Below are 23,903 nucleotides of genomic sequence, written 5' to 3' on the forward strand. Positions count from 1 at the left end.
TTTGGTATTTGAGTGTTGATTTTCTTTGTGAGTGCGGTTTTACTCTTTATTTGTCAGTGTTTGATATGTGAGTGTGGGTTGTAATCTGTATCGGTCAGTTACTGGTGTGCGAGTGTGGTTTTCACTCTTGACCTTTCAGTTTTTGGTATAGGTGTGGATTTTATCTGTAAATTTCAATCTCTGGTAGGCAAGTGTGGGTTTTACTCTCAATCAATTTCAGGTAATGTGGGCTTTAATCTGTACCTGTCAGTTTCTTGTACATGAGTGTGAGTTTTATTTTGTATCCATCAGTCTATGGTATGTGAGTGTGAGTATTATTCTGTGAATGTAAGTCTCTGGGATGTGTATGTGGGTTTTCCTCCTGTCAGTTGCATGTTATGTGAACGTGTGTTTTATTCAAGTGTGTGAATGTGGATTTCACTCTGTACCTGTCAGTCTCTTGTGTGTGTGTGTGGCACTTTTTATCTGTACCTGTCTGTTTCTGTTATGAGTGCAGTTATATTCTATACATCACAGTTTCTGTTATGTGAGTGTGGAGTTTACCACATTCTACCTGTCTGTCATTGGTATGTTAATGTGTGTATGTTTTCTGTACCTGTCAATGACTATATGAATGTTGATTTCATTCTGTGCCTTTAAGTGTCTGGTACAGCTGTGGTATTGTGGGTTTGACATTGAATCAGTCAGTCACTTTCAGGTGAGTGTTGATTTTACTCTCTACCTGTCACTCTCTGGTATGTGACTGTGTGTTTTATTCTGTATCAGTCCATCTCTGGGAAGTGAGTGTGGGTTTTATTCTGTATCTATCTGTTTCTGATATTTGAGTAAGGGTTTTAATCAGCACCTGTAAGTTTCTGTTATGGGAGTGTGGTTTTTAGTCTGTATTTCTCAGTCTTTGGAATGTGAGTGTGGGTATTACTCTGTATCTATCAGTCTCTGGAATGTTTTTTCTGTACTTGTCAGTTTCTGGTGAATGACTGTGGAGTTCACTAACTATCTGTCTCTGGAATGTGAGTGTGAGAATTTGTCTGTAGCTGTAAGGGCCTGGTATGGGAATGTGGGTTTCATTGTCAGTCAGTCAATCTCAGGTACTGGAAGTGATTGTGATTCTCTCTCAATCTGTCATTCAATGTGTCTGAGTGTATGAATCATTATGTTTCTCTCAGTCTCTGGTATTGTTTGTGAGTGTGGGATTGATTATGTATCTGTTAGACTGGTGATGTGTGAGAGTGTGGGATTGATTATGTATCTGTTAGACTGTGATGTGTGAGTGAGGGATTGATTATGTATCTGTTAGACTGGTGATGTGTAAGTGTGGGATTGATTATGTATCTGTTAGACTGGTGATGTGTGAGTGTGTGGGATTGATTATGTATCTGTTAGACTGGTGATGTGTGTGAGTGTGGGATTGATTATGTATCTGTTAGACTGGTGATGTGTAAGTGTGGGATTGATTATGTATCTGTTAGACTGGTGATGTGTGAGAGTGTGGGATTGATTATGTATCTGTTAGACTGGTGATGTGTGTGAGTGTGGGATTGATTATGTATCTGTTAGACTGGTGATGTGTAAGTGTGGGATTGATTATGTATCTGTTAGACTGGTGATGTGTAAGTGTGGAATTGATTATGTATCTGTTAGACTGGTGATGTGTGAGAGTGTGAGATTCATTATGTAATTGACAGTCTCTTGTACTGAGCTATTCTTGCTCTGTGTGAGTGTTGGATTTGGTTCCGTCTCCACCTGCTGTAGGCGGATGATAGTTTGAGATTATCGATGAGTCTCAGGAGGAGGTTTGGTTCAGTCCATTACCTCCGTTTCTCTGCTCTTGTAAGTTAGCTGTTGGGTTTGAGAGTCAGTGTACAGACACCAGTGTGGATTGACACCGTGTCAGTGTCTAACTGATCGTGGGTGAGAGTAAGGGAGTGAAATTGGATCTGCCTTTCAGTGCGATATGATTGGATTTTGAAATAACATATTATTGTACTACTCCAAGTGACTGTGGGATTCATAATATAACTCTGGAAATTCAGATCACTGTGGGACTGACAGCTTCTGGTGCCTGTGACAATATGATTGAAGTCAGTTCTGTGTCTCTGCGCACGGAGAGTGATAATGTACTTACTGTGGCTGAGAAGGAGCTGTCTGCACTGTTCCTTGTGTTCCGGGTTGAGGAAAGATCACATTTATTCTGGCTTGAAATATTTTGCTGAGAATAATAATAGGAGAACACTATTAGTTATGATATGGACAGAATATGGAGAGAATATAAAAATAAAGTTATTTATTACAATGCGTTTGTTTGTAATAAAGTAAAGTATCTGGAGAGAGGAATCCGTGATACAAACAGTGTCATTGCCTGATCTCACTGCAGTACAGCGGCACTCAGATTCCCCACACCAGGTGTGTAGGATGGTTCTATAGTAAGTTATCAGCATCCAGACACAACCCAAACCCAGCACTGGTCCATGAATGGGACCACCCGATTGGTACAGTCCAGGTTTATATCTCCCACTCCCATGAGACTAACTGTAAAATTCTGAATTCCTTCCTGGAATATAATCACAGGTACCTAGTCTGTACAACAATTGTTCTCAGTCTATTGAAACCAAGTTGAGGGCCTGTGTCATTAACAGAATGTCACAGTGACCGGATCCTGATGTATCTGAGGGAGCGACAATGTATCTCTCGATCACCAGCAACACGGTTCTGAGAATTCAACGCACCAAAACAAAATAACCCATTTTTGAAATGTCTCCGATCACAGTCCTCTTCTGGTGCCTGCAATAGATGCACTTTGTGACACTCCTCACATCCTCACTCTCAGGCTGTGTTTCCACTGTTCAATGTCCAAGAACAACAAGCACTGAGATTGGAACTGAATCAGGAACATTCATTACTGATTTGGGGAAAGAAAGCAGCAATGATTTGAAAGAGCGAGGTGATTTACTTTCTCTGTTACCTTACACTGTACACACACAGCCCAAGAATGGCCTCTCCCTTCCCCCATTCACTCCATGTTCCAGAGCTAGTTCCTGCTCCACTCTGCCTCTTACAGACAGCCCCCGACAGCCGCTGAACTTACCCCGACTCAAAGCCCATCTGTGGACACAGTCCCAATGTGATGAGCTGCTGTAAGGAGGCTGCTGTTTGCTCCCTTACTCGGGCCCGGGATATCTCCGCTCCCTGATGTGTTCAACGATCATCAGCCCAGCACAGAGGAAACGGCAGCCGCTGACAGAGCTGGAGGAGGGGAGCTCGCCTGGGCCCTTCCCGTCGGTTTAAGCACTGTGTGGGGAGGAGAGGAGCAACATGTATTTAGCACACGCTCAGACCATCTTTCTGTCTCAAATTAAATTAGCAAAAATGGGATTGTTTCGCAAGTTGCTTTTATCACTAATTAAATGGGCCACATTGAGAACATGTTAGTTATCATCCGAATTACTGAAACAACGATTGTGTGAGCCTGACACTGGGGTAAGAGTGCCTAAACTATTCTACTCATTCCGTAGTCTTTGGTTGTATGTTACCCTGTCAGTTTCCGATAGGCGAGTATGGGTTTTACTTGCATATTATTGTTCAGATACGTGGGTGTGGGTTCCATACTGTACCTGTCAGTTTCTGCTATGTGAACATGGGATTTATTTTGTACCTCTCTGTTTCTATTATCTGAGTGTGTATTTTATTCTGTACCTGTCAGATTTGGCGGTGAAGGTGAGATTTATTCTGTACCTGTCAGTATCTGCTATGTGATTTGAGATTTATCATGTACCTGTCAAGTTTTGATATGCGAGTATGGGGTTTATTCTGTACCTGTCAATTTCTGAGATGTGAGTATGGGTTTTATTGTGTACATCAGTTTCTGATATGTGAGTGTGGGTTTTATTCTATACCTGTTAGTTTCTGCTATGTGAATGTGGGTTTTATTTCAGCTACTGCTATGTGAGTGTAGGAATTAATATGTACCTCTCAGTTTCTGGGATGCGATTGTGTTTTTTTTCTGTACCTGTCAGTTTGTGGTAGATGTGTGGGGTGTCAGTTTCTGGTATCTGAGTGTGGATTTTTACCTTTATATGTCAGTTTGTGCTATGTGAATGTGGGATTCATTCCGTATCTCTCAATCTGGGGTAAGCGAGTGTGTGTTTCCTCTGTACCTGTCAGTTTCTGGTATGTGAGTGTGGGATTTATTCTGTATCTGTCAGTTTCTGTATCTGCGTGTTGCTTTTATTCTGTACCGGTCAGTTTCTGGTATGTGAGAGTGTGTTTTATCTTATATCTGTGAAATTTACAGATCAGAGACAGCCCCAACAGACAACAGTTTTTAACATTATAGTGGACAAATGTGATTCAAAAATATTTGGAGTAGAGACGAGCTATTAATACATTATATAAACCATATTTGTCAGGGGTACAGTGAGTGAGTGTGGGATTTATTCTGTATCTGACAGTCTGTGGTACAGTGAGTGAGTGTGGGATTCACTCTGTATCTGTCAGTCTGTGGTACAGGGAGTGAGTGTGGGATTCACTCTGTATCTGTCAGTCTGTGGTACAGTGAGTGAGTGTGGGATTTATTCTGTATCTGACAGTCTGTGGTACAGTGCGTGAGTGTGGGATTCACTCTGTATCTGTCATAAATGCAAGTGTTTGTTGTTGCTGCAGAAATTAAGCTTTTCAGTTACTTACGGTGGTTAACATTTACGCAGAAGAAATTGTCAGAAGCAGCCTCGTGGATAACCATCGGGAAAGTGCTGTTACTGGTGAGATCACGATTTGCTCGATGCAACCTTGACTAATAACTCTAGAGGTGATGGAAAAGAAAGCAACATTTGGGGACGTTTGAGCGAGATGAGAAAACATAATCAGCGCGAGGAGCCCGATCAGAGAGCTGGTGGGCAAGAAGCATTGAGCTCCTGTTTACTGCCCGATGCTATTTACAAAACAAGAGGGAAGAACAGTCCCTGGATCTGGGAATTTGAGGAGCACATGGAACCTGGAGGCAAATCATCCCTTCGAGCCTGTTACAAAAGGAACAGGGGGAGGCCATTCAGTCCCTGTTACATAGGAACAGTGAGCTATTCTGCCCCTCGACTCTGTTACATTAGAAACTGGAGTTGACCGTTCAGCCTTGGAATCTGCTTTACAGGAATAGATGGACGCCATTCAGCCCCTCCAACCTGTTACAAATGAACAGGCAGCCATTCAATCCCTCAAGATTGTTGCATAGGTACAGGAGGTGGGCATTCAGCACCTTAGCCTTGCTATAAAAGGAATTGGTGGAGGCAATGCATCGACTGGATACTGTTACACAGGAATAGAGGAGGTCATCCATCCTCTGGAACCTTTTACATCAGAATAGGAGGAGGCTATTCAGACCCTCAAGCATGTTACGTAGGAACTGGAGGAGGCCATTCAGCCCCCCGAGAATGTTATAGGAACTGGAAGAGGCCAATAAGCCAGTCGCACATCTTATAATGCAACTGGAGGAGGCCACTCATCCCACCTAACATTACACAGGAACAGGAGGTGGCTGTTCAGCACCTAGAGTTGTTAGACAGGAACAGGATTCTTCCCCTCGAGCCTATTAGATTGGATCAGGAGGATGCCATTCAGCCCTTCCATTCTGTTACGTGGGAAGAGGAAATTCAGCCTCTCTAACATTAGAAACATGAGCAGACCACTCAGCCTTTGATTGTGTGACATGGGAACAGCAGGACGTTTTTCATTCCCTCGAGCTTCTTACATTAGGAACAGGAGAAGACCACTCAGTCCCTCGGGTCTGTTACATAGGAACAGGAGTAGGCCAATTCCACCCCTCGGAACTGTTAACCAGGAACAGGAGGTGGCCATTCAGCCCCTCGAGCCTGTTACAGAGGAATTGGAAGAGTCCATTCAGCCTCTCCTGAATGTTACATAGGAACTGGGGAGGACAGTCAGCCCCTCGAGCATGTTGTATAGGAACTGGGGGAGGACATTCAGCCCCCCGAGCATGTTGTATAGGAACTGGGGGAGGACATTCAGCCCCCCGAGCATGTTAAATTAGGATCATGAGCAGGCCATTCAGCCCTTTGATCCTGTGACATGGGAGCAGGAGAGGGCCATTCAGCTCCTCGAGCCTATTACATTAGGAACTGGAGGAGGCCATTCAGCTCCTCGAGCGGATTACATTAGGAACTGGAGAGGGCCATTCAGCAACTGGAGTTAAAAAGCAATAGGATGACGCAATTATGCCCCCCGGGTCTGTCACATTAGGAATAGGAATAGGACAAGGACAATCATCCCCACGGGATTGTTTCATGGGAACAGGAGGAGGGCATTCAGCCCCTCGAACTTGTTACATAGGAACTGGAGGAGGCTATTCAGCCCCTGGAGTCTGTTACACAGGAATAGAAGTGGCTATTCAGCCCCTGGAACCTGTTACATAAGAACTAAAGGAGGCCATTCATCCCATTCTAGCCCAATACATAGGTACAGGGGGAAGGTCAATCTGCCCCTAGAGTTTGTTACATATGGACAGGAGGAGGCCATTAACACCCTCGTGTTTATTACATTAGGAACAGGAGAAGGCCACTCAGTATCTCCAGTCTGTTAATTTAGGAACAGGAGGTGGCCATCAGCCCCCTCGGGCCTGTTACACAGGAATAGGAGGAGGCCATTCAGCACCACAAAAATGTTTAATTTGGATAACCTGTCTGTGTATCCGCACACTGTGATCGGTACCGTACCTACTGTGTGTGTGAAGGAGCTGGTTGCACTGTTCCTTATGTCTCAGGTGGAGGAAACTTCACATTTGTTCCGGTTCCTTCAATTCCTTGCCTGTAGGAGGAGAAGGTATCTCTGATCATTCAAGAATAGGAGAGGTAGAAAAGACTAAAGTGATGAATGTAATCGTTCAATTAATATTCATTATGAACATTCACAAATGGAAGCCAGCGATACAAACAGTGTCAGTGTCTGACTCCACTGCAGTACTGCAGCACTCGGCTTCTGCACACCAAGTGTGTTGGGCAGATTTACAGCAATTTACTGACATCCAGATACAACCCAACCCCTGCCCTGCTTCAGGAATGGGACGACCCGATGGAGCACGGACTTTTACACAGCTCAGATTGCTACTCTCCTCTCCCAGGGCACTAACCGTTCAACCAAAAACAAAGAGCCGTTGTTTAAAACATGTCCTTCACATTTCTCACCCGGTGCCTGCAATAGATGCTCCTTGTATAAATCCTCAGTGTCCGGCTCTGCTTCCACTGCTCACTGTCCAATGACAACAAACACGGTGAGACTGGAACTAAAGCAGGAACGTTCACTACTGGTTTGGAGAGAGAAAGCAGCAATGATTGTCAACAGCAGATCCTTCCCATTCTGTCTCCCTTACCCGGGACACACGCTGTCCACACACAGCCCGAGAATGGCCTCTCCCTTCCCCCACTCACTCCACGCACTGAGACCAGTTCTTGCTCCACTCCGCCTGTTACACACAGACCCCGACTCCCCCTGAACTTCCCCCGGACTCAGTGCCGATCTCTGAGCCCATCTGCGGACACGCTCCCAAAGCGATGTGCTGCTGTAAGGAGGCTGCTGCTCGCTGTCTTACCCCGGGGCCGCGGTGTCTCCATTCCCGGCTGTTTAAACCATCTTCTTCCGCTCACTGAGTGAATGACGCTCACAGGCAGGGCTGGGGGCGGGGAGGGCGCATGCGCTCTTCTGCTCACTGGAAATCGACTCGAGGGGCGGGGCTTATTCGCGCATGCGCAGCTCTGCAATAATTCAGCCTTCAAAAAGCAAAGTGCACTTTTCTCGATTTACTTTTATCAGAATCTGAGCAAAGGAACTGGGCCTGGGGGGCAAGGACAGAGAATGTTTAAAGCTGGGGGTCTTGCCCCTTTGAGATGCTCAATTTGGGATCATTCCGTGCAGGGTTTTTTCTCTTCGTGAGCCTGTCCTCACAAAGCAATCCTGCAGAAACATCGGAGGGACGGGGGAGTAGGAGTGTTTGCTGGAACTGTGCAGGAGTTAATATCTGACAGAAACTGTCCCAGTTTAATTTAATCAGAGTGAAACATTCGGTCACTGAGAGTAATACCGAACGGCCCTGAGCTGCAGGATTGCAGAGAGTACAACAGGCAAGCGAAGGTTAAATGTGGGACCTTGTTTCTCTCACTCTCTGACACTGTTCCGCAGTGTGGGATTAATAATGTGTCTGTCTGTGGTACAATATCAGTGAGAGAGGGGACTGCATCTTCTGTCTCTTTAATGGGATCTTTCAGGATAAAACCGGACCTCACAGGTCAGTCTAGAACTGATACTGTGCATGTTTCTGTGTCTCACCGTCCTGCCTCGCACTCCCCTGTCTCTCTCTCTCAGCCCACTTTTCTCTCTCTGTCGCTTTCCCCTTTCTCTTGTACTGTCTGTGAAGGCGGGATTCTGTTATTTCGCGTGATGTGGAAACACTTATGAGTACAACACAATAGGAGCAGGGAGGTCTTACTGCAGTTGTACAGGGCCTTGGTGAGGTCACACCTTGAATATTGTGTACAGTTTTGGTCTTCTAATCTGAGGAAGGACATTCTTGCTATTGAGGGAGTGCAGCAAAGGTTCACCAGACTGATTCCCGGGATGGCAGGACTGACACATGAAGAAAGACTGGATAGAATAGACTTATATTCTCTGGAATTTAGAATAATGAGAGGGGATCTCATAGAAACATATAAAATTCTGACGGGATTGGACAGGTTAGATGCAGGAAGAATGTTCCCGATGTTGGGGTTGTCCAGAACCAGGGGTCACAGTCTAAGGATAAGGGGTAAGCCATTTAGGACCGAGATGAGGAGAAACTTCTTCACTCAGAGAATTGTGAATCTGTGGAATTTTCTACCACAGAAAGTTGTTGAGGCCAGTTCGTTAGATATATTCAAAAGGGAGTTCGATATGGCCCTTACGGCGAAAGGGATCAAGGGGTATGGAGAGAAAGCAGGAATGGGGTACTGAGTTTGCATGATTAGCCATGATCATATTGAATGGTGGTGCAGGCTTGAAGGGCCGAATGGCCTACTCCTGCACCTATTTTCTATGTTTCTATGATACTGTTTCTGTTTCTCTCTCTGTTGCTACACATGACGGTGTGGCACTGTTACTGAGCGTAATATGGAGACACTGATACCAAGTGTAAGACTGATAATGTGTCTGTCTCTCTCTCTTTCGGTGTGCTGTACATGAATGTGTGACACTATTATTGAGCGTAATATGGATACACAGTTCGGGAGTTTAAGACTGATTCTGTGTCTGTCTCTCTGTCGCTCCCTCTGATAGCCATCTCTGGGTGGTGAGCATGGTATGGATAGTTCACCAGTTACTGTTATATGTCCCTCATTTTCGGAGGAGAGAGAGAGACAAAGAGAGGGTGGAGGGGCGGTGAACTCATAATTTCTATTTTCACGTTAATCAAACATATTTCTGCGTGCGAACAATGTAATAACTTAACAGCATATATGGGTTAAGCCAGCCACTGCTGTGATTGGCTCCTGCCCCTGAATCTGGGGAACAGACACTGAGGAACGCCGGCCTCAGTGTGTTTAACACTTACTGAGCTAGGAAACTACAACTAACCCCGAGAATCGGCAGCACAGGCCGAGCGGAGAGGAAACCCTGTGCTGGGAGCTGTAAATCTGGGACAGTTTGTGCTGTGAATGTGCAGATGTGAACATTGTATGAGTGAGAGTGTGTTAAAGGGGCGGCCGGGTGAGACCAATGTCACTGTGTTTGTGGGTCCGTCTCATCGCCGGATTCCAGAGTCCCTCTTGTGTAAAATTCAAAGATTTCCCTGTCACAGGATCGCCCTGCTCCCCTGCTCAGGTCTAAAGTGGGAATTAAACGTCAAGTTTGATGTGATTTTAAATTTCAATCGAAAAACAGAGAAAATGTCCACGATCGGGTGAGAGAGCGCGATCAGTGCAGCAATGAAACGGGTTTAAATCCAAATTGCTGCCTTCAGTTCGGAGGAAGCTTTCTCGACAACAAACATCCCGGTGTTCGGGACAGAAAGAGGCCAGTCTGGGACTCTGGAGGGCCCGGGTTGAATTGGAATCGGACAGTTAATGAGGAGAGAGAAACACAGAGAGGCTGGAGGGGCCGGGAGCTGACAGCAGGATGTCTCCGCCCCGTCCGCTCGCTGCCTTTAGGTTGCTCTGTGCCGCCGCCTCTCGTTTCATTTCTGACCGAGCTCTGACTGTCAGAGAGATTTTCCACAGAGCCGCCGATATGACTGACTGCCGCCGCCGCTCAAACCAAGGCTCCCCGCAAGAAGAAGGCGGCGGCTCCCCGCTCCAAGTCAGCCGGCCCCACGTTGGGTGAACAGATCCTCAAGGTTGTGGCCGATGGCAGCGATCGCAAGGGGATGTCCCTGACCGCGATAAAGAAGGCTCTGGCGGCCAAAGGCGTGGATGTGGAGAAGCGCGGGTCCCAGATCAGGTTCAGTATCAAGAGAAATGTGACAAATGGCTTCCTGGTGCAGACCAAGGGCACGGGCGCCTCGGGCTCCTTCAAAGTCGCTAAGAAGGAAAACCAGGGGAAAGTGGGAAGGAAAGTGAAGAAACCAGCAGCCAAGAAATCTCCAGCCAAGAAACCAGCAGCCAAGAAATCTCCGACCAAGAAACCAGCAGCCAAGAAATCTCCGGCCAAGAAACCAGCAGCCAAGAAATCTCCGGCCAAGAAAACGAGCACCAAGAAGGCGCCAACAGTAAAAAAGACAGCGAAAGCGGCGGCTGGGAAGAAGGCGGCAGCGGCGAAGCCCAAGAGCCCCAAGAAGACCTCGGGCGCAAAGGTGAAGGTGGCCAAAAAGATGGAAAAACCGAGGGCCAAGGCCAAATCAGCAAAACCCAAGAAAGCAGCGCTCAAAAAGTAAATAAAAAGTGCAACTTGTAAACATCTGAACCCAAAGGCTCTTCTCAGAGCCACCCACGCCTCTCAGAAAAGAGTTGGACCCCGAATCAAATGATCCCTGTCCCGGGGCCGGGCTCAGATTTCAGACAAAAATCATTGAACATGAAGCCAGAATCCCTGATGACTCGCTGACATTGGCTGCACTCACCCCTCCCCCAGTGTCTGCAATAAAACACAGAGAATGGGATGTCCGGCCCGGGCCTCATTAACTGGGGATGTGTTCGGCTCCAGTCTCAGTTCCTGGTCATTGTCATTTCACAGATTCAGGGGGAGAGTCTGTGAGACGGTGATACTGGCGGAGATACCCGCCTCACAACTCAAACCCCAAACACCACATTCTCCAAATCAGCTGGAATAAAGTGTTTGTAAACTGCTAAACCCGTCTGTGAGAGGAAGTGTGGGGAGATGGAACAAGGTCTGAGATTGACAGGGAAGGGGCTGTATGTCGGCGGGAATATTCGCGATTGTTAATTGTAACGGGACTTTATTTAAAAGCTTCAGGTTCCTGGAAGTCTTGAATATAAATTCCGAGTCTGTTTCGGTTCTATTGTCGGAAAACGGTTTGAAATTGGCGGCTGCAGAAAGCTGGAGGCGGAGCTGGAAGATCAGAGGCCGCTCACTGCTCTGTCTGTCAATCTTGACTGTCTCCTCCCCTTCCCGCCTCTCTCACTCTGCGCTTTCTCAGTCAGGTCGGCTCCGGCTCTATAAAAAGGAGCCGGCAGCAGTTCACTTCTCATTCAGCGGCAGTTTAACTGAAGAGTCATTATCATGTCTGGTCGAGGGAAAGGAGGCAAAGGACTGGGTAAAGGCGGAGCTAAGCGGCACCGTAAAGTGCTCCGTGATAACATCCAGGGCATCACCAAACCAGCCATCCGCCGCCTGGCTCGCCGTGGCGGTGTCAAGCGGATCTCGGGTCTGATCTACGAGGAGACCCGCGGGGTGCTGAAGGTTTTTCTGGAGAATGTGATCAGGGATGCAGTCACCTACACTGAGCACGCCAAACGCAAGACGGTCACTGCCATGGATGTGGTGTACGCTCTGAAAAGGCAGGGCCGCACTCTCTATGGATTCGGCGGCTGAATAACTCGACCCTTTTCCCCAAACACAACACAAAGGCTCTTTTAAGAGCCACCCACCGGTTCACAGAGAGAGCAGCGACCTGGTGATCGGAGCGCGGACATTTGGGTTGGGAAATGGTTTCGGCTGTTTAATTAATGGAAAGAAAGGTTTGGATTTATATAGCGCCTTTCACCACCACCGAACGTCTCAAGACATAGAAACAGAAAATACGTGCAGGAGTAGAATAGGCCATTCGGTCCTTCGAGCCTGCACCGCCATTCAACAAGATCACAGCTGATCACCCACTCCAGCACCTCCACTTCCCGACCCCCGCCCCCCCCCTCAGCAGCAAGGACCACATCCAACTCCCTCCCGAACACATCCAATGAACAAGACCAATGAAGTACTTTTGGAGTGTAGTCGCTGTAGGAATATGGGAATTATTAAATATTTTACAACTATTGTAAATATGAGAGATCAAAAACTCCGGCTGACAAGTCACAATTACTGGGCAGGATACACAGTCCCAGACATTACAGTCTCCCCACACAGATAATTCCTGTCATGTGAGGTTTCTGTGTGAGAATCGGTTAAATGGGACGGCACTGGCGGGATCGATGCGGGACTTTATGTTTACAGGAAGCAGTGACCGGGGATTTATTCCCGCCCGGTACAGACCGATCAGGGAATGGAACAGAATTCAAACCGGAATGTGACAGAATGGGATTGGTGACTTATAATGGGGCACAATCGCCGTTATTAAGAGCGGGATTCTTAAATTGCTGGCGGGAAATTAGATTTTATTTAATCTCTGTTGGTTGATATTCTGAAATCGGCGGGCTTTTTGAAATTGACCAACTGTCAGTTTCAGTTCAGCCAATCAGGATCCAGTATTCCCCGCCCTTCATTTTCACTATTGGTGCTTGGTTCAAACTTGATTGGCGGTCGGGCTGCAGCCAATCACAGCCCCGGGGCGGACCCTCACACACTTTAAAAGGAGGCACAAGAGGCGGCTCTGCATTACCAGTCCCTGTGTCCCAGATTGTGTTGAGATCCGTTCAGAAAATGGCCAGGACCAAGCAGACAGCGCGCAAATCCACCGGAGGGAAAGCTCCTCGCAAACAGCTGGCGACCAAAGCGGCCCGGAAGAGCGCTCCGGCCACGGGCGGAGTGAAGAAGCCTCATCGCTACAGACCTGGCACCGTGGCTCTGAGGGAGATCCGCCGCTACCAGAAATCCACCGAGCTGCTGATCCGCAAACTGCCCTTCCAGCGCCTGGTGCGGGAGATCGCTCAGGACTTCAAGACCGACCTGCGCTTCCAGAGCTCGGCCGTCATGGCCCTGCAGGAGGCCAGCGAGGCTTACTTGGTGGGGCTCTTTGAGGACACCAACCTGTGCGCCATTCACGCCAAGCGAGTCACCATCATGCCCAAAGACATCCAGTTGGCCCGCCGCATCCGCGGGGAGCGCGCCTAGACTCCCCCTGCCCCGGCTCGGAGCTTCAGCACCAAGTGCAACAACGGCTCTTTTCAGAGCCACCAAATCAGCAAAGGAAAGAGCTGCGATCTCTTGTAACCAAAGCTTCGTGTTGTTCATTAACCCGCTGTAGGGACGGGCAGAGGGTGTCGGACTGAATACTGCTCGTGTGATCATATACCAGCTCGGTTCACACTGATGAGCCCTTTAATATTTTCAGAAACTGACATCGGCTTTGCGTCGCTCTGACCCCAAGTTCCCCGGGGCAGAGCACAGATTTCCCCATTCGGTGTTGCCGGAGAATGGGGGCAGGCAGATCTGGGAATCACTGCAATGGACCCGGGTCCTGTATGTGTACATCGCTCGCTGATGGAGTGCGGTCGAAACTGACTGGGTTAGCAGAGAAATACACAACCCGGGAACGGCCAGAGCTCCCGAAAACAAAATCAGCATTCAAACTATCTCAAACCAGACCAGAATTAAACTAGGCCCTTTTATTACTACATTAATTCATCATCGCCGACTCTCTCGTTTTCAGACAGATTAAAGAATATTTAAAGGTGTTGAGTGACAATTGTAGTTCAATTATTCGCTGTTAACGGGAAGTGTATGTGTGAGCAGAGAACCGTAATGCAGAGACCGGGAACTGAAAACTCCCGCGTACGGATAAGGGGTAAGCCATTTAGAACTGAGATGAGAAGCTTATTCACTGAGTTGTTAGCCTGTGGAATTCCCTACCGCAGAGTTGTTGATGCCAGTTCGTTAGATATATTCAAGAGGGAGTTAGATGTGGCCCTTATGGCTAAAGGGATATTGAGAGAAAGCAGAAAAGGGGTACTGAGGGAATAATCAGCCATGATCTTATTGAATGGTGGTGCAGGCTCGAAGGGCCTACTCCTGCACCTATTTTCTATGTTTACAGGTCTAAAACAGATCAATCTATCGGTACATGAATTAAAGGTCTCTGACTCCATTAAGACAGTAAGCAGCCCTTTCACAGATACTGTGGGTGGCTCTGAAAAGAGCCTTTGGGTTATTAGATTAAATCTTGTCCGCTTTACTTGGTCTTGGACGAAGTGGTGGTTTTCTTGGGCAGCAGCACAGCCTGGATATTAGGCAGCACCCCGCCCTGAGCGATGGTCACCTTTCCCAGCAGCTTGTTGAGTTCTTCGTCGTTGCGGATGGCCAGCTGCAAGTGTCTGGGGATGATGCGGGTCTTCTTGTTGTCGCGGGCCGCATTGCCGGCCAGCTCCAGGATTTCAGCGGTCAGATACTCGAGCACAGCAGCCATGTAGACCGGGGCTCCGGCACCCACACGCTCAGCGTAGTTCCCCTTTCGCAGGAGCCTGTGAACACGGCCCACAGGGAACTGCAATCCGGCCCGGGAGGAACGAGACTTGGCCTTGGCGCGAGCTTTACCGCCGGTTTTTCCTCTTCCAGACATTTCCACGATCGACAAGTTCAGACAAAGAATGAGAAACTCCTCCCATATCTGCCCTTCTTATACCTTCTGGAGGGATGCAGGGAGCGAACTTGTGATTGGTCGCCCTGAAGTGGATTTCATTGGTCTTTTCCGCTGACCAATCACCGTCTGTTTAGCCCGCCAATGAAAAGAGGGCGAAAATTACTGTTCGACTTCCAACGAATCTTCAATTTCAAAAACCCCGCCAATAATTTTTACAATGCGGATTATGTTAATAAATTCACCATTAACCAAAGATTTCCAAACACTTTTTATTTCCTTTTGCCGTATTCCGTATTATCTTCCAAATTCCAGGATGTTACAATCAGGATTAAATTCGGGTTCAGTTTCATACGTTCTGTAACGGGACACATTCCAGCTCAATCTTTGTACAATTTGGGAATCACAGATCATGGATCGATCCTCCGCACAGGCGGGATTGAGACCAGAACTGGGAGTTCTTCTGTGAAAAGAGAAGAGGGACACAGAGTTCAAACTCCCTGTTCTGGTCTCTGTAAGAACTCCCAGTCTGGGCTGTTGCACTCGGAATCTCGGATTAATAAGCGGGTTGACCCGAACTAGAATCTTTTTTATATTGTAAAGGGCTTGAGAGAATGAGGTGACTAAAGTCTGAGTATCACCTCCTAAAACAAGATCATAATTCATTGGCAGGCGGCCAGGGACAGTGAATAGTTTACTGGGAGGGAAATTCATCAGAGAAGCTTAGGTTGAACCGGACAGTAAAACCGCTTATCTGAGAATTCAAATCTAAATCTACAACTGGAACTTTAAATGTTGTCAAACACTTGCTCAGGAAATAACTACAGTAAATTGAGTTTAAAGGGTGATGTGTTTGTGCAGCTCTTTCAGAGACGTTGTGGGTGGCTCTTAAAAGAGCCGTTGTGTTTCTGGTTTGTTCTGTCAGGACAGAGTGGAGTTTTACTTGGAGCTGGTGTACTTGGTGACCGCCTTTGTCCCTTCTGACACGGCGTGCTTGGCCAGTTCCCCGGGCAGCAGCAGGCGCACGGCGGTCTGGATCTCCCGGGAACTGATGGTGGATCGCTTGTTGTAATGGGCCAGGCGGGAAGCCTCACCCGCGATGCGCTCAAAAATATCGTTCACAAAAGAGTTCATGATGCCCATGGCCTTGGAGGAGATCCCGGTGTCGGGGTGAACCTGCTTCATCACTTTGTAGATGTAGATACCATAACTCTCCTTCCTCGACTTTCGGCGCTTCTTGCCGCCCTTCGGTGGTGTTTTCTTGATCACTTTCTTGGCGCCTTTCTTGGCAGTAACTGATTTCTTCTCTTCAGGCATCGTCTTGTTCAATCCGACCCAGACATGACGTAAACTTAGCTCGGAGCTCGCATTATATAGGCAGCCCCACACTCCGCCCACATCCCTATGCTAATGAGGGATGGGTGAAGGTAACAATTGTGATTGGTTCATTCGCTGCGTTGTCAATTTCTATTCTGTAATTCTCTGATTGGATGTTTAAAGAGACCAATCAGATTTACTGCTCGCCACAATCTCAAATTCTTGAATTAGGTCATCAGTTACATCCCCTCCCGAGCCATATTCTGTTCTTTATCGATCTCGATGTCTACATGTTCGACAGACATTGACCGGTTTGTAACCGAGATTGCCTGAGGGTCACTTCTGGTCAGGACTTGGGAGTCCTTCTATGAGGGCAAAAGGCCCTCACTGTCCTTCCGCCCTGATGCTGCCTTCCTCCCACCGTTTAATTCAACACCTTTCTTATCTGTCACTGCTGTAACTACATTAGTTGTTTCAGTGTTACCTTCACCTGGAATATGCCGTACCTTCTGTGCCGTAAAGGGCCTATTTCCCTTAGCACAGGAGGCATAAATTTCAAGTAATTGGTAGAGGATTTAGAGGGGAAATATCTTCACGCAGAGGGTGGCTGCGGTCTGAAACTCACTGCCTGAAAGGGTGGTAGAGGCAGAAACCCTCACCACATTTAAAACTACTTGGACGTGCACTTGAAGTGCCGTAACCTGCAGGGTTACAGACCTAGAGCTGGAAAGTGGGATTCGGCTGGATAGCCTTTTGTTGGCCGGCACGGACACGATGGGCCGAAGTGGCCTCATTCCGTGTTGTAAGCTTCTATGATAAATGTCTATAATTCTAAAACTAAAAGGATATTTCGTGCATATGCTGATTTAAAACATATAGACCTTGGCGAAAAATATATATCTATACAGAACAAAATGTAAATCAACTATATCTCCCTCCCACTCACCCACCCCTGTGAGGCGGTGGGTGGCACTTCGAAGAGCCTTTGCTTTGTGCTTGGGGGAAAGAGGGTCGCGTTGAATCCATAGAAAGTGCGGCCCTGCCGTTTCAGAGTGTACACCACATCCATGGCAGTGACCGTCTTGCGCTTGGCTGCTCAGTGTAGGCCTAAACTGACCGGCTTAGGAGAGAAATACACAGGCCGGAACGACCGGAGATCCCGGGAACAGAACCAGCATTCAAACTCAAACCAGAATTAAACTAGGCCCTTTTAATAACCGCCGACTTTCTTCATACAGCTTTCATTGATAGATTAAATAATATTTAGGGAACCGGTTGCGGTATTTATACAATTTTTGACAACTGTAGATTAATTATTAGCTGCTAACTAGAACAGTTTGTGTGAGCAGAAAACCATAATGCAGATACCAGGAACTGAAAACTCCCGCATACAGGTCTGAAATAGACCAATTTATTGGTACCTGAACTGAAGGTCTCCATTAATACAGTAAGCAGCCCTTTCACAGATATTGTGAGTGGCTCTGAAAAGAGCCTTTGGGTTATTAGTTTATATCTTGTCTGCTTTACTTGGTCTTGGACGAAGTGGTGGTTTTCTTGGGCAGCAGCACAGCCTGGATATTAGGCAGCACCCCACCCTGAGCGATGGTCACCTTTCCCAGCAGCTTGTTGAGTTCCTCGTCGTTGCGGATGGCCAGCTGCAGGTGTCTGGGGATGATGCGGGTCTTCTTGTTGTCGCGGGCCGCATTGCCGGCTAGCTCCAGGATTTCAGCGGTCAGATACTCGAGCACAGCAGCCATGTAGACCGGGGCTCCGGCACCCACACGCTGAGCGTAGTTCCCCTTTCGCAGGAGCCTGTGAACACGGCCCACAGGGAACTGCAGTCCGGCCCGGGAGGAGCGAGACTTGGCCTTGGCCCGAGCTTTACCGCCGGTTTTTCCTCTTCCAGACATTTCACAATCCGCAGTTTTAGACAAGGAATGAGAAACTCCTCCCATATTTGCCCTTTTTATACCTTCTGGAGGGATGCAGGGAGCGAACTTGTGATTGGTCACTCTGTCGTGGATTTCATTGGCTGTTTCCGATGACCAATCACAGTCTGTCTAGTCCATCAATGAAAGGAGGGCGGAAATTACTGGTTCCCAACAGCCAGAACCTAACGATTTTTTAAATTCAAAAATCCCGCCAAAAATTGTTAAAATTGCGGATTATGTTAGTAACTTCACCATTAGCCAAATACTTCAAAACACTTTGTTTCCTTTTGTCTTATTCCATGTTCCCCTTGCAAATCCCAGCCTGTTACAATCAGGATTAAATTCGGCTTCAGCTTCAAACTGTCTGTAACGGGCGGGACTCAGTCCCCACTGATTCTGTAACGGGACACATTCCAGCTCCATCTTTGTAAAAGTGAACTTGTTTTCACAGGAACTGCTGTGGGAGAGAGACCAGAACGGAGAGTCCTTCTGTAAAAAGAGAAGAGGGACAGTGTGTTCAAACTGCCTCTGTTCTAGTCTCTAAGAACTCCCATTCTGGGTTGTTACACTGCGGGGAGTCTGGGGTTAATAAACGGACTGAGCGCAACGGAATAAAAAAACTCGTGAAAAGGGCTTGAGTGAGAATGTGACTGAAATCGGAGTTTCCCCGCCCCCCAAAATAAATTCGTCGGCAGGCGCTGTGAATGAACGGGTCTGAGAACAAAGGGAAAGCGACCAGGGACCGTGTTTGTAGTTTATTCACTGCAGGAAATTCCAACGACACCAAGGTCAAGCCGATCAGTGAAGCTACTTATGAGAATTCAAAACTAAATCTACAGCTGGAATTGTAAAGGTTCTCAAACACAATTGTTCGGGAAATAATTACAGTAAATTCAGTCTAAAGGGTGATGTGTTTGTGCAGCTCTTTCAATGATGTTGTGGATGGCTCTTAAAAGAGCCGTTGTGTTTGGGGTTTGTTCTGTCAGGACAACGCGGAGTTTTACTTGGAGCTGGTGTACTTGGTCACCGCCTTTGTCCCTTCCGACACGGCGTGCTTGGCCAGCTCCCCGGGCAGCAGCAGGCGCACGGCGGTCTGGATCTCCCGGGAGCTGATGGTGCGGCGCTTGTTGTAATGGGCCAGGCGGGAAGCCTCACCCGCGATGCGCTCGAAAATATCGTTCACAAACGAGTTCATGATGCCCATGGCCTTGGAGGAGATGCCGGTGTCGGGGTGAACCTGCTTCATCACTTTGTAGATGTATATAGCATAACTCTCCTTCCTCGACTTTCGGCGCTTCTTGCCGCCCTTTGGTGGTGTTTTCTTGATGACTTTCTTGGCACCCTTTTTCGAAGCTGGTTTCTTTTCCTCAGGCATCGTCTTGTTCAGTCAGTTACAGATATGAAGGAAATTTTGCTCCGGGCTCGCATTATATAGGCAGCCTCACACTCCGCCCACAACCTTATGCTAATGAAGGATGGGTGAAGGCAATGACTGTGATTGGTTCATTGGCCGCGTTGTCAATTTCCATTGTTCTGTATCTCTGATTGGTATCTTTAAACATCCAATCAGATTTATTGCTCGCCACAATCTCAAATTCTTAAATTAGGTCATCAATTACATCCCCTCCCGATTTGTACTCTGTTCTTTATGTTTCTATTCTGCTCTCAAGCAAAAATGGTTAATGACGGCCGGACTTATGAGGAAGGTTCATTCACGTTTTTTTCTATATATACATTCAATAATCTAAACAGCTGTGTTTGTCGATCTACATTTTTACATGTTCGAGACATTGACCGGTTTGTAACCGAGATTGCCTGAGGGTCACTTCTGATCAGGACTTGGGAGTCCTTCTATGAGGGCAAGGGACCCTCACTGTCCTTCCGCCCTGATGCTGCCTTCCTCCCATCGTTTAATTCAACACCTTTCTTATCTGTCACTGCTGTAACATGGATGTAACAGCATGGATTTATGAAGGGGAAGTCATGTTTGACAAATTTGCTGGAATTCTTTGAGGATGTCACGAACAGGGTGGATAATGGGGAAGCAGTCGATGTGGTGTATTTGGACTTCCAGAACGCATTTGACAAGGTGCCACATAAAAGGTTACTGACTGCACAAGATAAAAGTTCACGGGGTTGGGGGTAATATATTAGCATGGATAGAGGATTGGCTAACAAACAGAAACCAGAGAGTGGGGATAAATGGTTCATTCCCAGGTTGGCAATCAGTAACCAATGGGATGCCACAGGGATCAGTGCTAGGACTCCAACTATTTATGATCGATATTAACGACTTGGAAGAAGGAACCGAGTGTAACGCAGCCAAGTTTGCTGACGATACAAAGATGGGAGGAAAAGCAATGGGTGAGGAGGACACAAAAATTCTGCAAAAGGACATAAGTGAGTGAACAAGGATTTGGCAGATGGAGTATAATATTGGAAAGTGTGAGGTCATGCTCTTTGATTTTTTTCTGCCAAAGTGCAAGTTATTACTTCAATGGTGAAAGATTGCAAAGTGCTGCAGTGCAGCGGGACCTGGGGGTACTTGTGCATGAAACACAAAAGGTTAGTATGCAGGTATAGCAAGTGATCAGGAAGGCCAATGGAATCTGGCCTTTATTGCAAAGGGGATGGAGTATAAAAGCAGGGAAGTCTTGCTACAGTTGTACAGGGTATTGGTGAGGCCACACCTGGAATACTGCATGCAGTTTTAGTTTCCATATTTACAAAAGTATATACTTGCTTTGGAGGCAGTTCAGAGAAGTTTCACATGGTTGATTCCGGAATGAGGGGGTTGACTTGAGGAAAGGTTGAGTAGGTTGGGCCTCTACTCATTGGAATTCAGAAGAATAAGAGGTGATCTTATCGAAACATATAAGATTATGAGGGGGCTTAACAAGGTGGATGCAGAGAGGATGTTTCCACTGCTAGGGGAAACTAGAACTAGAGGGCTTAATCTTAGAATAAGAGGTCGCCCATTTAAAACTGAGATGAGGAGAAATTTCTTCTGAGGATTGTGAATCTGTGGAATTCGCTGCCTCAGAGAGCTGGGACATTGAATAAATTTAAGACAGAAACAGACAGTTTCTTAATGATAAGGGAATAAGGGAATATGGGGCAGGGAAGTAGACCCGAGTCCATGATCGTATTAAATGGCGGAGCAGGCTCGAGGGGCCGTATGGCCTACATTTGCTCCTATTTCTTATGTTTTTATGTTTTTATGTTCTAACTACATTAGTTTTTTCAGTATTACCTTCATCTGGAATGTCCCGTAAATGTCTATGATTTGAAGACTAAAAGGACATTCTGTCCATCGTGTATATGTTGATTTAAAACACCTAACACCACAATATAGATCTTGGCAAAAAACATATCTATACAGAACAAAATGTAAATCAACTATTTCGCCCCCGTTCCCCAGGTCACTGCTCTCTCTGTGAGGAGGTGGGTGGCTCTGAGAAGAGCCTTTGTGTTGTGTTTGGGAGAAAGGGTCACGTTATTCAGCCGCCGAATCCATAGAGAGTGCGGCTCTGCTGTTTCAGAGCGTACACCACACCCATGGCAGTGACCGTCTTGCGCTTGGCGTGTTCAGTGTAGATGACCGCATCCCTGATCACATTCTCCAGGAAAACCTTCAGCACCCCGCGGGTCTCCTCGTAGATCAGGCCCGAGATCCGCTTGACACGGCGAGCCAGGAGGCGGATGGCTGGTTTGGTGATGCCCTGGATGTTATTACGGAGCACTTTGGCTCTGCCTTTACCCAGTCTTTTGCCTCCTTTACCTCCTCCAGTCATGATGATTCTTTACTGAAACCGCCGCTGAATGTTAATCTCTCGCCTTACCCACTGTCTGTTGAGACCACCAATGAAACGAGGGCGGAAATTCCTGTCCTCAACAGTCACACCTCGAACGATTTTTAATTTCAAAAACACCGCCAATAATTTTTTAAAGTGCGGATTATGTTAATAAATGCACCATTAGCCAAAGGTTTACAAACAGGTTTTACTTCCTTTTATTTTATTCCATATTTCCCTTACTAATTCCAGGCTGTTACAATCAAAATTAAATTCGCATTCACTGTCAATCTGTCTGCAACGGACGGCAATCAATCCCCACTGATTCTGTAACAGGACACATTCCAGCTCAAACTGTGTAAAAGTTGGGAATCACAAATCATGGATTGATCTTCCGCACAGGTGGGAGTGAGACCAGAACTGGGAGCCCTTCTGTGAAAAGGGAAGAGGGATAGAGTGTTCACACTGCTCCCGTTCTGGTCTCTGTACGAACTCCCATTCTGGGTTTTTACATTGCAGGGAGTCCCGGGTTAATAAACGGATTGACCGTAACAGGAATTGAAAAAAAAACTTGTAAAGGACTTGCGAGAGAATGAGGTGACTGAAATCTGAGCCTCATTCCCTAAACAAGCTCTTAATTCCTCGGCAGGCGCTGTAAATGGGAACGAGCGACAAGGAATCGTGTTTGTAGCATGAATGGCGGGAAATTCAACAGCGGTCCTAACGTCGAACCAGACAGTGAAGCTGCTTATGAGAATTCAAAACTAAATCCACAGCTGGAACTGCAAAGGTTCCCAAACACACTTGTTAAGGAAATAATTACAGTAAATTGAGTCTAAAGGGTGATGCGCTTTAGATCTTTCAGAGAGGTTGTGGGTGGCTCTTAAAAGAGCCGTTGTGTTTCTGGTTTGTTCTCTCAGGACAGCGTGGAGTTTTACTGGGAGCTGGTGTACTTGGTCACCGCCTTTGTCCCTTCCGACACGGCGTGCTTGGCCAGCTCCCCGGGCAGCAGCAGGCGCACGGCGGTCTGGATCTCACCAGAACTGATGGTGTCAGATTATGGTATGAGAGTGTGCATTTTATTCTGTACTTGTCTATCTCTGGTATATGAATGTGGCATTTAATCTGTACCTGTCAGTTACTGGTATATGATTGTTGGGGTTACTCTCTACCTCTCAGTTTCGGTTATGTGATTGTGGGTTTTAATCTGTACCTGTCACTCTCTAGTATTTGAGTGTGGTGTTTATTCTGTATCCATTTGTCTCTGGTATGTTAGTGTGGGTTAATCTGCACCTATCAGCTGCTATGTGAGTGTGGGTTTATTCTGTACCTCTCGGTTCTGGTATATGTCTGTGGGGTTAATCTGTACCTGTCAGTTTCTGGTATGTGAGTGTGGTCTTTAATCTGTACCTGTCAGTCTCTGATACGTGACTGTATTTTTTCTGTAACTGTCAGTTTATATGTGAGTGTGTATTTTATTCTATACATTTCAATTTCTGGTATGCGAATGTGGGGTTTAACCTGTACATGTCAGTTTCTGGTATGTGAGTGTGGGTTTAATCTGTACATATCAGTTTCTGGTATATGAGTGTGGGGTTAATCTGTACCTATCAATTTCTGGTCTATTATTGTGGGCTTTAATCTGTACCTATTAGTTTCTGGTATGTGAGTGTGGGTGATATTCTGTACCTGTCTGTTTCTGGTATGAGAGAGTGGTTTTAAGATGTACCTTTCAGTCTTTGATATGTGAAAGTGGGGATTAATCTGTACCTGTCAGTTCCTGGTAGTTGAGTGTTGGTTTTATCCCATAGCTGTCAGTTTCTGGTCTATGTGTGGGGTTTAATCTGTAACCATCAGTTTCTGGTAAAAAGTGTGTGGTTTAATCTGTACCTGTCAGTTTCTGGTCTATGAATGTGGGTTTAATCT

The 23,903-nt window shown here is 46.8% G+C and overlaps 1 long non-coding RNA gene and 1 pseudogene across 1 annotated transcript; both read right to left on the reverse strand.

Moving 5' to 3' along the window:
* LOC139274173 (zinc finger protein 585A-like) overlaps nt 1-23,903 on the reverse strand; it is a 101,260-nt pseudogene that overhangs the window by 48,427 nt on the left and 28,930 nt on the right.
* On the reverse strand, nt 3,153-6,810 carry LOC139273816 (uncharacterized). Its single transcript, XR_011595387.1, has 3 exons — nt 6,723-6,810; nt 4,684-4,798; nt 3,153-3,288 (listed from the first exon to the last, which is right to left on the reverse strand). It is a non-coding gene; the product is annotated as an uncharacterized lncRNA (long non-coding RNA).

This window comes from Pristiophorus japonicus, chromosome 9 (assembly GCF_044704955.1).
Source record: "Pristiophorus japonicus isolate sPriJap1 chromosome 9, sPriJap1.hap1, whole genome shotgun sequence".
Taxonomy (NCBI): Eukaryota; Metazoa; Chordata; class Chondrichthyes; family Pristiophoridae; genus Pristiophorus; species Pristiophorus japonicus.